The sequence below is a fragment of the Dunckerocampus dactyliophorus genome, chromosome 16 (assembly GCF_027744805.1).
Source record: "Dunckerocampus dactyliophorus isolate RoL2022-P2 chromosome 16, RoL_Ddac_1.1, whole genome shotgun sequence".
NCBI lineage: Eukaryota > Metazoa > Chordata > Actinopteri > Syngnathiformes > Syngnathidae > Dunckerocampus > Dunckerocampus dactyliophorus.
Genome location: NC_072834.1, coordinates 7,200,716 through 7,214,008, shown reverse-complemented (window position 1 = coordinate 7,214,008; position 13,293 = coordinate 7,200,716). Strand labels below are relative to the sequence as shown.

The 13,293-nt window shown below is 40.1% G+C and overlaps 1 protein-coding gene across 4 annotated transcripts in view; it reads left to right on the top strand.

The window, feature by feature from the left end:
• Positions 1-2,108: 2,108 nt before the first annotated feature.
• Positions 2,109-13,293, top strand: part of LOC129169493 (serine/threonine-protein kinase PAK 3) — a 33,254-nt gene continuing 22,069 nt past the window's right edge. For 2 of the 4 annotated variants that reach the window (XM_054755978.1, XM_054755976.1), the window contains exon 1: positions 2,109-2,310. The gene's annotated coding sequence lies outside the window, so the exon portion shown is untranslated. The remainder of the gene's footprint in view (positions 2,311-13,293) is intronic. The other 2 variants (XM_054755979.1, XM_054755977.1) reach the window with 1 other exon arrangement.

Genomic DNA, 13,293 nt, shown 5'->3' with positions numbered 1-13,293 from the left:
TGTGTGTTGGTAATCTGTGTCGTGCCAACACACACACACACACACACACACATTAAAAGTAGTGATTCTGTCTGTGGATGCAGCTGTAGCATGGATGAGCGTGACCTATTATGTTCTACATGCCAAGTTTACCAGTGAAAGGCTTAAAGAGGTTAATCTGATGTAGTAAAATGAAGAGCATTTAATACAGTACACTGTCTATAGCTTATATCAGTGGCCTTACACTAATCCTGCACATTGCTGTAGGTTGTTGTCGGGATGATTATGCAACGTATGTAACATTTTTGTGAACAGCTTATCAGTTAGGGCAGCACGGTTAGCACATCTGCCTCACAGCTGAGTGGTTGCGGGTTTGAATGTTGAATGAATTTGCATGTACTCTGGTTTCCTCCCACAGTCCAAAAACATGCACATTTCGCTAACTGTTGACTCTAAATTGTCCATATGTGTGAATTTGAGTGTGAGTGGTTGTTTGTTTACAAATCCCGGGTGGATAGACTCCAGCTCGCCCGTAACCCCGAACATGATCAGCAGTAGAAAATGAATGTGTAGTGAATAGACTGTTGCATGTGCTTAGTTTTATTGCAGATACATATTTGGACACTTTTTCTTGTGTCTACTAAACACTTGCTTGTCACACTCATATTGGCATGTCTCTGTACTGTGCATATTGTCACAGCTTAGGCCTACTATTCGTGAGAGATCAAGTGAGGCTACAGTGCAAGAAAGATGTGTGTCGGATTATACTTGTTGTTCCATATATCTAAGACCTCTGAAGACAAAACATAGCTGAGATTGTGATGAGAAGAAAATCATTTAAAATGTACAAAAATATTGATTTTTTAAAGTTTTATTTTAAATGGCTGTTGTCTATTTAAATGATTAGATTCTCCATTTGAGTGAACGCTGTCACTGATCAGCCATGTTGCTCTCCTACAAGGAGTGTCGACATTACAGGCGTTGTCAGGACAACCAGCCAGGGATCCACAGAGCCTTGATGAGGCCTCCCTCCACCTTGAGCTAGATGCTAGCGGTGAGACTGAGCAGATGATGTGCTAGTCAGCCAATCACAGGTGAGCGACAGCAAAAAGATGACATCATAGGCAAATTAAGACAAATGCGGGAAGGCTTTGGTTGCTGTGTCTGCCTGCCTCTGAATTCCTCCTGCCTTTCTACGAGGGATAGATGAATCTCTGGTTTGGATTTTCCCTTTTTGATTGTAACTACGGTAATACAAAAAATGTGCTTGATAATAAATGTATTATTGTTATTAACAAATAAACCTTTCCCTCAAGGTCAAGTACAGTGTTTGCAGTTTATCCTCGATACCTTTAGATGATCATGTACTGTACACAACAATGGGCCTGCATAGCTTATTGTATATTATTTATCCTCATAACGACATACAGTATATCAATTGTTTGTTTACTCTCAAGAAATAATTTACAAGATATTGCAAAATGCAGCCTTTTCAAGAGCAGGCAATGAAAAATACAACTTTATTCTGCATGTGTGTAATTTATACCTGCAGTCAAGTAAAAGGCTGGTAATTTGTTCTGGCTCAGCTTCTGTGATGGTGAGAGCAAAATAATAGCACACATTTAATGCATCATTTTAATTTTTATCATGTGAATGAAATCCAAAAGCATTTGCTAAGTTTATTTATGAATGGTACAACTCTTTCCATGATTTTTTATTTTATTTATGGAGGAATTCCAAAGGAACACAGTTGTAAAATGTGTTTTCACTAAAAGCTTTACATATATATATACAGCATATGTATATATATATATATATATATATATATATATATATATATATATATATATATATACATATACATACATAAATATGTACATACAAATGTACAATGACTTAACTAGCTCCCTTATGTGAGTGTGCACACATAAACATTACATCTTGTAAGTTTCCAAAAGAAAAAGGATCTTTTACGGCACCCTCCCGGGCTTCTCACTTATCAGGTTTGGTCTGTCAAACAAAAGACCAACTGTGTCTTACCCTCTGCTGGCTCCTCCCACAGACCTACTGCTGTCATTAATATTCATCCCTTCGGCCAATGGGGGCAGCAGGGCGGATGACGTCACGAGCTAGGGAACAGTGAGCAGCCAGTGAAGCATCCAGCCTGCCGAACAAGCCTGCTTTTAGGGTCAGGAACTGGTCTGACAAGAGAATGGCAATCCTGCTGCCTTTAAACTGTCACTAGGACCCGGGGCGGAAGACGATGAATCCACCAGAGGTTTTGGCTCACAGGCGAAACACGGACCGAGAGAATGTGAAGACATATTTCAGGTAATTCCCTGTCTGTGTTTGCAATATGGGGATGTTATAGAGAAGGGGAGGCAGATGAGGGAAGAGGACGGGAGGGGGGAGGCTATGAATGTGTATGTAGTAGTGCTTTGTAGCCTTTTTTTTAAACCATCTTCCACTCTGAATTGGGCCTGCTAAAGAGGCAGCTGTTCGGTCTGAAGAGAATAGATGACTGCATTAATTAAAAAGGGCTTGGCATGTTTTGTACCATCCTTTGCACCATGCATCTCATCATCACTGCATGCACCCCCTCACAAATTAAGTGATGGGGAGGTGTTTCTAATCAATAGTGGCGTTTGTGTAGGCCTTGCAGCAGCTGCAGTGGCAACACTAGTGCCAAAAAATATAAAGAAGCTTTGCTATTTTGGGCCCCAAGGCTGATGGATGCTGGAGCTGTACGTGCTGATGATTCGTATCCTCACGGATGCGCTTTTGTTATCTCTGCGGAGCATCCCTTGAGTATGATGAAGACGGGAAAATGCAATTTTTTTTGTGAATACCCTCACACAGCTGGGACGTGCCCCCGTCTCTTGGCTTTGACATGGAAGTGTGCAGCGGTTTCATGGCCGCTCCAGTGACAAGCAGATATACAACATCTGGTCACCTGACTTCTTTGGGGATGCGAGTGGGGGCGGGGGCCGGTCCTGGGAGGGCCGAGCTGCTATTTCTCAGATTCTTCCACAGCACTTTCGAGGAGGAGGGTAGGAGGTGCGGGATAGTGCTGAATGTGTGTCTTCCTCTTCACCTTCGCTGACTTCCATCCAAGCCGGGGCAGCCATCCCTGATATTTCTGAAGCGCAAGGCCTTCTGGGAGACCTGTTGTCTGGCTGACATGCAAAGAGGAGATTTTAGGGAGTCAACTCGGTGATGGAGCGGAGGGTGAGATGATAGCAGGAAGAATTGGGGGATGGGTTACAGAAGGTGCTACTCCCTGCTATCACTGGCCTGCTTATATTGCTACAGATGCTTCTTCTTCATATAACACCATCCCTCCATTCTTATTTTCTTGCTGACTTTATGTCCACTGCCACGACATATGAGGAGAGGTATTACTTGCCACATTGCCCCAATCCACCACCACACCAAGCGATGTGACTGTTGCTGGATAAACATTGTCTTCCCTCTGGGTATTGTGCTCCTCAAGCCTCATACTGTATATTCATCACACCTTCATCTTTACATATCCAGCAGCACGGGCACGTCTCTGCAGGTCCGTCTGCTCACCACCCAGCTTTACCTGCTGTATTCATCCTCTCTGTGTTGTCTCTCAAGGTTACATGCAACTCATGAAAATTTTATAGCTGAAAACAAGTAGGCGAAAGGTAACATGGCTGATTCCCTCAAAGCTTATTGTTTTCTGCCTTGCTGGAAATGTTGCTAAAACTGCACCATCCACTGTACTGTTTGTATAGCAAACAAACGTGTGGATGGGCTGAACAAAAGTTGTCATGCTTGAGATCATTTTGTTCATTCAGTGGGAGCCATGTTTCCCTACAATAACCTTCTACAAAATGTACTTCACTGTAGAGCACAGGTAGATGTTTTCCAAGGAGGGCCACATAGCGAAAAATGAAAGGATGAAAGGGCCACTTTGATATTTTTTAAAGCAACAATATGCTAAGAAGTTATTTACGCTTCAAGGAAAAACCTGCTTCTCAGCTTTGTGAAATTGGTGAAAAAGCCCATTATTAGGATGAACTTCGCTCTTTGCTCTTTTTTTTCCATTTTTGATGTTTTTTTTTTAATTTTCCAAATATTTAAACTTTCTTCCTCAATAATCTAACTACGTTTTCTTCTCCTAATATTACGTCTTTATTCCCATAATATTATAACTTTTTTCCTCAACCTACTTTTCAAAAAATGTATTTAGTTTTGTTTCGCATAATATTACGACATAAAAAAAAAGTCTTTTTACTGTAATATTTCGACTTTATGCTACTAAAATGATGGTAGTTTTTCCTCATAATATTACAAAGTTATTTTCATAAAATTTTTTCAATTTTTTTTCAAAAAACTTTTCTCATTAGATTACAACTTTTGTCTTTTAATATTTTTACATCATTCTTGTAAAGTTACTGCTGATTTTTCAATTTTTGCTGTTTTTTTTTTTTTTTTTCTTGTTAAATTATATTTTTAGAATGTACTGCAGGCCAATGAAAAAACAGCCGCGGGCTGCAGATGGCCCCCAGGCCGCACTTTGGACACCCCTTCTATAGCAACAATGTTTATCTCTTTGTTAGTTAGCAATGTGTATCCAGGATTTATTTTCACTTTGAGTTGATTTATTTTTTTTTACATTTGCCTCAACTGCTTAGTGAATAATGCATTCATTTTAATCTTAAAAAAATACAAGCCTTTGCATGAGGTGTCTATCAAGCTGAACCTTTCCAGATGCTGTTTCAAAACGGACTGTAAATGATCCTATGGGTTGTGCTCAAAAGGCTTTGGAAGACCATACGTGTAATACTGCTGTCCTCAAAGTGTTATAATCATTAGACCGGTGGTCTTCAACGTCTTTTCTTGCGAGAGCTACTTTTACGAAATGAAAATGGCCAAGAGCTACTCATTTTTGTAACATTTATTTTCATAGCTTGTTTCAACCCAAACAAAGCAAACATGCTTGTTTTACCAGAACATGAACAAAATGCTGGGAACAACAACTCACATTGTGTATTTCAGAATGCATTTCTTTCTAGTGTTGTCAGGTGGCCATGGGGGGGCTACCTGGTGGCCGCGGTCACCGTGTTGGTGACCCCTGCCTTAGACAAATGGTCAATCACTTCACGCTGATGGTGGCCAAGTTTTTCAAAACCAAAATCTACAGAGAGCACTCGAAAGTGTGTTCCGAATTTCGTGGTGTTGAACACCCTGAAGTTCCAGTGTTCTTTATGTAGAGTGCGTTGAGCTATGTGAGAAATTTCAAGTCAGTCCGACTCATGTGGGCCAACTTTGGGGCTTAATAAGAGGGCCATCGTGTGAAGTATTTGTCAGAAGAATAACAGCATAGGCGACACAGTAGGGGTGCGTGTTTTGTTCAGGAGTAGAAGAGGTAGCTGGGCTAAGTGTAGCATTGTTTGGCTTTTGCAGAGATATTCTCTCTATACTATATGACATGACTATTTGACAGTTTTTAATAGAAAATTGTACATAGTGTACTTAAGCATTACCGTAAAGTTGTCTGTTTTTTCCACCCATGTTTTTAGTTCTGAGCCTTCTTATGTTTTCCATTATGGCCGATGTAACCCAACACACGCAGCCTCTCTTACCTCGCCTTGACTAACAAAAGCAGCAGAACATCGTCTTGGCCTGCAGCCCACTTAAAGCGGACTCTGAAATATGATAGTGGGACACGTACAAGGAGGCCTCCATCTGTTGGAGTCTAAGCAAGCCTCGCCTCTGGATATCGTTTAATAAAGTTACCGTTGAGGTCTCCTGTGTCGACTGTTAACGCAGGCTGATCTTTGTGCGGGGAGCGTGTTTGTTTTAGGGTCTAACTGTCTCCAGCAGTGTTTTGTGGTAGGTGTGTCAGGGCTGCAGTGTGTGTGTGTGTGTCGTGGATTAGCATGTAGGATTGGAAGCCATCTGGCCATTTCGCCTCGCAATGGGGAGGGGGGGTAAGTGCGAGGGATGGATGGAGGGAGACACTCACACACTGACACATTGACACAGCTTCAGTCGTAATCTCCCTACTTGACTTACAATACAGTTGCTTGTCTGTTTACGTTAATGTGTTTGTTTGTTTGAGCCCTCATGATAGTCCCGAATGTATCAAAGTTAAGCTGCAAATTTGATTTTGAAAGGGGTTTCCATGGGTGGGAGGGTTCAAAATTTCAGAAAGTCACTAAAAAAGACGCTACACCCTTTACTGTAAGATGACTCAGTGGACGAAGATAGATGGCGTCTTGCAGAATATAAGGATGAAATGTTGCAGAGTAGGAAGAGGTTTAAGAGATTAGCAAATTTCACTGGGTCAGGCGTTTGTGGAGGGGTGGCTGAACTTTAATATGTCTCAAGTGGAAGAGGCCCAGAGAATGTACGATTTTAATGGCGCTCAGAAGAAGAAAAAAAATGCTTATTTGGGCTTCATCTATGTTATAAACTCACATTTGGCCCTCTTTTTGACAGCGCTGGATTTGACTTACAGTAGGTGAGAGCGTCACATGCTACATCCTCCAGCTGCAGTATTTAACTGCTCTTAATTCCAGAAAATCTGTTTTGGCCTCTGCGTGATTCAAGCGCCGCAAAATGCAGGTGAAAGGGAACATTGCACGCTGTTGCTTCGCCTCCATGGAGAATCTGTTTATTTTCTCAGCTGTATGGAGGTGCAACTATTGTGTATGCAGCTTTCTGTTAATTCACTTGTTGGCACGTATGAGAAGATCAAGATCAGGTTTGCCTCTGCAAAGCAAAGCGGGGAGATTTACGATTGAAAATGCATCAAAGCGCTTGAAACTGTTTCAAGGAAACGTGCCAGAGTGTGTTCCGGAGCATAGGGCTTTGAAATAAAGCAAGCAAAACTCAACATTAGGTACACCTTAACAATCAGTTGTGAGTGACACTGTAGCATATTTATTGTGCTTGTTAAATACAAGAATTATAATTTTGTTAAAGCAGCTTTTGTTGGATTCTCATTTGATTGTGCAGGTGTACTTATTGAAGTGGCCAGTGAGCATACTTCGGTTTAATTACTTTATTGTGAGTTGACACACACACGTACACCTAAAGCACTCGCTTTAGGGTTGTTTCCAGCAGGGGAAAGGGGTCCCAGGGGCCCTCCAAACGTCCCACAAAAACTGGTTGTTTTTTTTTCTTCAATTTAAAGTACACACTACTGTTTTAGTCTTAATTCACGTGCTGAAAACTACATCAAAATGCATAATCTTTCATAAGTGTTTCGACCGCTGCCCCTCCCTTCTCATGGAATGGATTATTCCACGTTACCGCGCGCGTGTCCGGAAGACGGGAGCAAAGCAAGCAAAAGCGAGTGGAAAACTATTTAAAAAAAAAAATCAAAACTACCGAAGGTGTCAACCTTTTTCACAGTCACAACAAACTAGACAAGAGTACAGCAGCACCGCTACTGTCAGTGTCAGCCGAGGAGATGAAGCTGAGAGTGGCACTTTTCATCACAAAGATGTGAGTATTAAAGTGGTAAACTATGTTAAATGTTGCTTAATGTTCTTATCAATTACAGAAAAAGCGTTGAGATGATTGACTTGTAGGTAATAATAATCCCCCAGGAGGATTTCAAGGACTTGATCTAGTTTGGGGGGGTATATAAACATAGCTATGTAAGTAGCAACTTAAGCTGACAAAAATTACATACATTACATTCATGGAGGGCTCAAATGACTATAGGTCTGCCTTGGGCCCCCAAATGACTAAATACGCCCCTGATTTACACTCACATTCATACCTATGGACAATGTAGAGTCTCTAATTAACCTAACATGCATGTTTTTGGAATGTGGGAGGAAGCCGGAGGACCCGGAGAAAACCCACGCACGCACCTGGAGAACATGCAAACTCCACACAGAGATGCCCAACGGAGATTCGAACCCAGATCAGATCTCCTGACTGTGAGGGTAACATGCTAACCACTGGGCCACCATGCGACCCTGTCTCCACAAAATAAATCAGATATGGTGACACCAGAGAACAATAGGAAGTTTGCAGTGATTTTTGGTCCAAAATGTTTGCTTTGTTCAGTAAGAAGTATTGCCACTTTAGCTCATTTTGTCATTTATTACAACACCTACACATCTTTCTCTTCATTCACCCTGTCAATGGCTACACCGTCTATTTGTATTTGTGCATAAATGCCTTTCCTGCTATTACCAAATAACATTATTTTAGTTTTCCATAGGTGTGCTTGTGATGCATCTACAATATTAATACATGTGTAAATATTAGATGGCGTAGCAGCACTGCATATGTGTTTACTTTGAACCCTTTCAACCGGACTCACGCTGGTGCTAGGTGTCACTTGTTGACAACTTTGGTGGCTAATTGGAAATTGTGCCACCTGCTGAGCTGGAGGATTAATATGTTTCAGAGGCACAGCCTTAACTGAATTTAATTTACTATCAAATTAATGTCGCAGTTGTCATTATAATAGTGACAGGGTTTTTCTTATTATTATTTTAATTCTAAGCAGTTTTTACCCCAGCATTTATATATTTATCATCAATGTTTTTGAATTACTTGTCTTATTCAATGTCGCCACATATTCTAACTTGTTTCTATTTATAATGAACAATTTATTCCTATTTTATCACTTTTATTACATTTTTATTTTATTCTATCCTTATATATATAATCCCTTGTTTATCGTGGTTAATTGGTTCCAGAAGTGAATTTTTAGGATTCCTTATTTATAAAGCAAATATTTGTGTAGTTAGAGCACAGACAACCTTTTTACAACCTTCTAAATATGGTTTTTAACATTAATAGAGCTCTCTAGACATGACACCCCTGTAGTCACCCTTACACTCGTCTTACCTAATGCCGTATGCATAATAGTAAAAAAGCCATTTAAAACATAATTAGGTTTCCTAGGAGAGCTGAGTGGCAGGTGGACAGGAGTGATGTCGAGGGTTCAGAGTTGAGTTTTGGGTTACGACCACAACCGTAGCCCATGTTTTATTAGGGATTTTTGTGCCTGTTGTGAGACAATTCAAACCTGCGATAAAAGCGCTCAAGTCTGGTGTGTGTGTGTGTGTGTGTGTCTCATGGAACATTACAGTAACATTACTGCCACCTAGCAGCCAGTTTAGAATACTACATATCATTCACAGCATTTTTGAATGCGCCTTCTGAATGCCTTATATTTGTGTTTTAGTTCATTTCGTATTTTTATGCTTGAAAATGCTTAACTCATTCAATCCCTGACATTTTTCCAAACGGCAACCCCTCTAGTACCCGCCATTTTAGACGATTTTGCCTGATCCTTCAAGGCAAGCAGAATATTGTGTTCTATGGCTATATAAACATGGAACATACCAAAAGAAAGATTAGACTCCTGTCTTTCATCAGAAAAAAAGTTAGTTTCTCCCTTTTTCCATTCTTTAGCAGTTTCAGGAAAATATAAGTTGCTGACCAGAAAAGGGAGAAAGTGAGCTTTTTGTGTGTTTCAAGCATAACTTTCACTTTGACACAAATATTTTTTGCTTTTGTGACAGCTCAAATATCTAAACAACCATACCACAACATAAACAATAGTTATTTATTTTTTTAACATCAAAATAACTATTTACAAATATAACACCATGAGCTATTTAAAATTTTCACATTTGGAACTGAACTACAATGTGCGTTGGAACTGAAATATGAGTGTTAAAATTTGTCATGTGTCATTTTGTGTGTGGTACGCAATATAACAGCTGTCTTTATGCAAGAGCTTCCTCTTCCTGTCATGTGTGTTTCTCCTTCCTCTCATGATGAACTTCTGCCATCTAGTGGTCGTTTTTATGGCATTAAAATTGCTCTTAAGCCTAATCCATTGGTTAGGAGTTACATCAGCACCTCCTTTAGCCTCTCACGCAAAAAAAAAAAACGTAGAAGACGTATAAATACGTTGTTGGGATCGGATATTTGGGTTTATAAAAAGGTATAACTACGTCTTTGGTATTGAATGAAAAAAATACTTCAATATGATGATTTTGTACTAATAATAGGCTGTATTCAACCACAAAACAGCATAATTTATTAATATATCAAATATAAAATAGCTGGCTCAGTCAGGAAGCAAGTTTAAATAGGCAGAGGATGTATTTTGTACTCTGTGATATGAGAAAACACCTGACAACAAAGAGCTCACATTTTTGAATTTTCCTCCACTGCTATCTACTCCAGACATGCATGTTTGTCAGCTATGACCTAATTTGATATTATGTTATGTAAAAAAAAAAAAGACCAGTAATTAGATTGTTAAAATGTTGAGTTTGAGTGTGTTATTTGCTGATGGATGTGCGGCTGCGTGGTATAGCGGCACACAGCGCTAAATATTAAATGACAGACAGTCTGGGATATCACGCCTCTCCCGCAGGTGGGTTTGGGGAAAGATGAGGTTTTGGTGTTGAATAAATTACACTGCAGGCCAGGGTGGATTAACCAGTTTTCTTTGTTTATTAAAGGGGAACGTTATCCCAAAAGCAACCAACTCAAGTACCTTAGAGGGACCAGTCAGATCAAACAAGGCCTTTCAGGACAAGGCAGCACTGTACGTTTGTCTACATGAGTTAAATGTGGGTTAAATTGAAAAATAATGTGTAAACAGCAACATAAAGTCACATGTATGTATGTGTAAGCTGGAATCGCTTCAACACGATCTCTAGGTACTCCAGAGAAACGCCTCAATCAGGTAAAACAAGATCAGACAGTGACATCTGGCTCGTGGCTAATAATAGCACCCTGCTAACTGATTAGCCATGTTTATGCACTGTGGCGCGTGCAAAGAAGCGTACAAAAGATCAGCTCAAATGCAACTTGCTACGCATTTTTCTTTGCAAAAAAAAAAAAAAAAAAAAATGTCACTCCAAGAAAAATATATCTCAGAATATTTGTCAGTGGTCAGGCTGAGTGGACATTTTAAGGAGAAGCGCATGCCGCCATCGCACCCATTTAGCGTAGCTTTCATATTGCGTAATCATGCTCTATTTGGCATATTATGATGGCGTAAAGGGCTTTTATGTCAACACAATTAAAAGATGTACGCTTTCTCCAAGGCGAGTGCAGAAGCTATGAATAGACATTGCAAGTGTTACTGAGGAATTTTCTAAGTGTTGTCCATCTATCAATGATGAGGCGTTTTCACACCATGAGCATATTTAAATCTGTCGCGTCAATCATGATGATACACTTGAATAATTTCCTTTCATCAGGATCTCCTGCAGTGTTTTCCACAGGTATACAATTGTTCTGTGGTGGCGGGCTGCTAGATGACGTCTTTGTTTAATTTGCAGAATTGGCCATGACTCAAAACTCGGTGTTTGTCTTTGGACAGGTAGAACAGAGTTTGTATATATTTTGCTTATTCGTGGGGGCGGCATGGCTCAGGTGTTAGAGCGGTCGTCTCCCAACCTGAAGGTTGCGGGTTTGATTCTCCATCCTCCCGTGATCATGTTGAAGTATCCTTGGGCAAGAAACTGAACCCCCAGTTGCTCCTGATGCTGCGTCATCAGTAGGTAAATGTGCTAACAGTGTCAAAGCGCTTTGAGTGCCTTGGAGGTGGAAAAGCGCTATACAGTACAAGTGAAAGACCATTTACCATTCGTGTAATAGCCTGTAGCTGTCCATCACGTGCAAGTAATAAACATGTTTGAAACAGTGCTAAAGCTACAGAGAGTGCGTCCTAATCATGGCCATGAAGCACCAGGCTTACAGCAGAGCCCGTCCCCTCAACCCCTCCATGCCGAGGCCATTACTGTGCCGCCACAAACTCAAGATTAGAGGCTCTTCCTGCGTTAGCCGTCCAAATTCAGCATTAATGTTTGAAAGGCGCGCTCGTCACTGCCAGATTAATATTTCATGAGGGGGAAATGTGAAAAGATCTCCAGCCATATCTGCCTGTATGAGTGTCTAAGTGTGAGGGTTATACTACAGTATAGTATAGTATCACCCGATGAATGCCAACCATTCAGTCCAACTAGGTAAGTGCCAGTCATGTGTTGATCGATACTGAAATATTGATACCTTCAACACCACATCTTTATACTCTAAAATTGATTCTCAAATCATAATATCCATACTTTGATACTTCAGTCATTTGAGGTAATGTGCATCATTAAGAGGAACACAAGTGTCAGTCAGTTGTTGAAACGATGTACGATCGTAAACGAAGCCGTGTGTGAATTGTGAATTAGTTGTCATTTTTATTGCAGTTCTTAATTAATTTTTTATTGGTTGTATGGTTTCATTATTTTACTTTTTTAATTGTTTAAAACACCATTTTCACATATTTACATGATTTTGTCCTGTTTGTTTTTTCTGTTTTGTATATTAGCGTGGCTATATTGTATATCACGCCGCAATAAACTTCACAGTAACAAAAATTACTCTGATGTGTTGTATTCTTTATTCTATGAGCTATGCTACGATATGAAATACACTATATTAAAATTTTTACAAGACACATTAGGTATATTAAGTATCAGTATCGGTATCGCCGATACCAGCCTGAATTTTACTCAGGATCAGCTCGGAAAGGAAATCAGTGGTATTGCACGTTGCTAATACAGTCCTGATCAAAATTTTAAGACCAGTTGTAAAAACTGCAAGAATTAACGTTTTACTGTTGGATCTTTTTCTAAGTAGAACTTCAAATGCAAAAATAAGAAATGGGAGGGAGACAAAAAAAATTGAGTAAGAAATGTATTGCAACCAAGTATTAACGAGAAATAGGCTGTTGATCAGCTGATCAAAAGTTTAAGACCACAGCCTTTAAAAGCCAAAATCTTTGCAAAAAAAACTCAACTGGTTTTAAAACGTTAACTGATAAGCGCTTGTTCATGCAGGGGGAGACAGTGAGCCGTATGTGTCCCAATGGAGCAGTAGTAGAAGATGGCTCGCATTTAAACATATATAGAAAACTATCCATCCATCTTCTATGCCGCTTCTCCTCATTAGGGTCGCGGGGGCAAGCTGGAGCCTATCCCAGCTGACTTCGGGTGACAGGCGGGGTACACCCTGGACTGGTCACCAGCCAATCGCAGGGCACGTATAGACAAAAAACCATTCACACTCGCATTCATACCTATGGACAATTTTAGGTCTTCCCCATCTCCAGACTGTGACTGTGCGGCCAACATAACCACGAGACCACCATGCGGCCCTATATAGAAAACTAGACACTGAACATTTGCATTGAGCAAATATGCATTTACCAAAAATGAGAATATTCACAGGCATGTGTCTTTGAAACTGTAACTGAATAGATTTTTCAAACTCTGTTGGAACTCTAGAGGT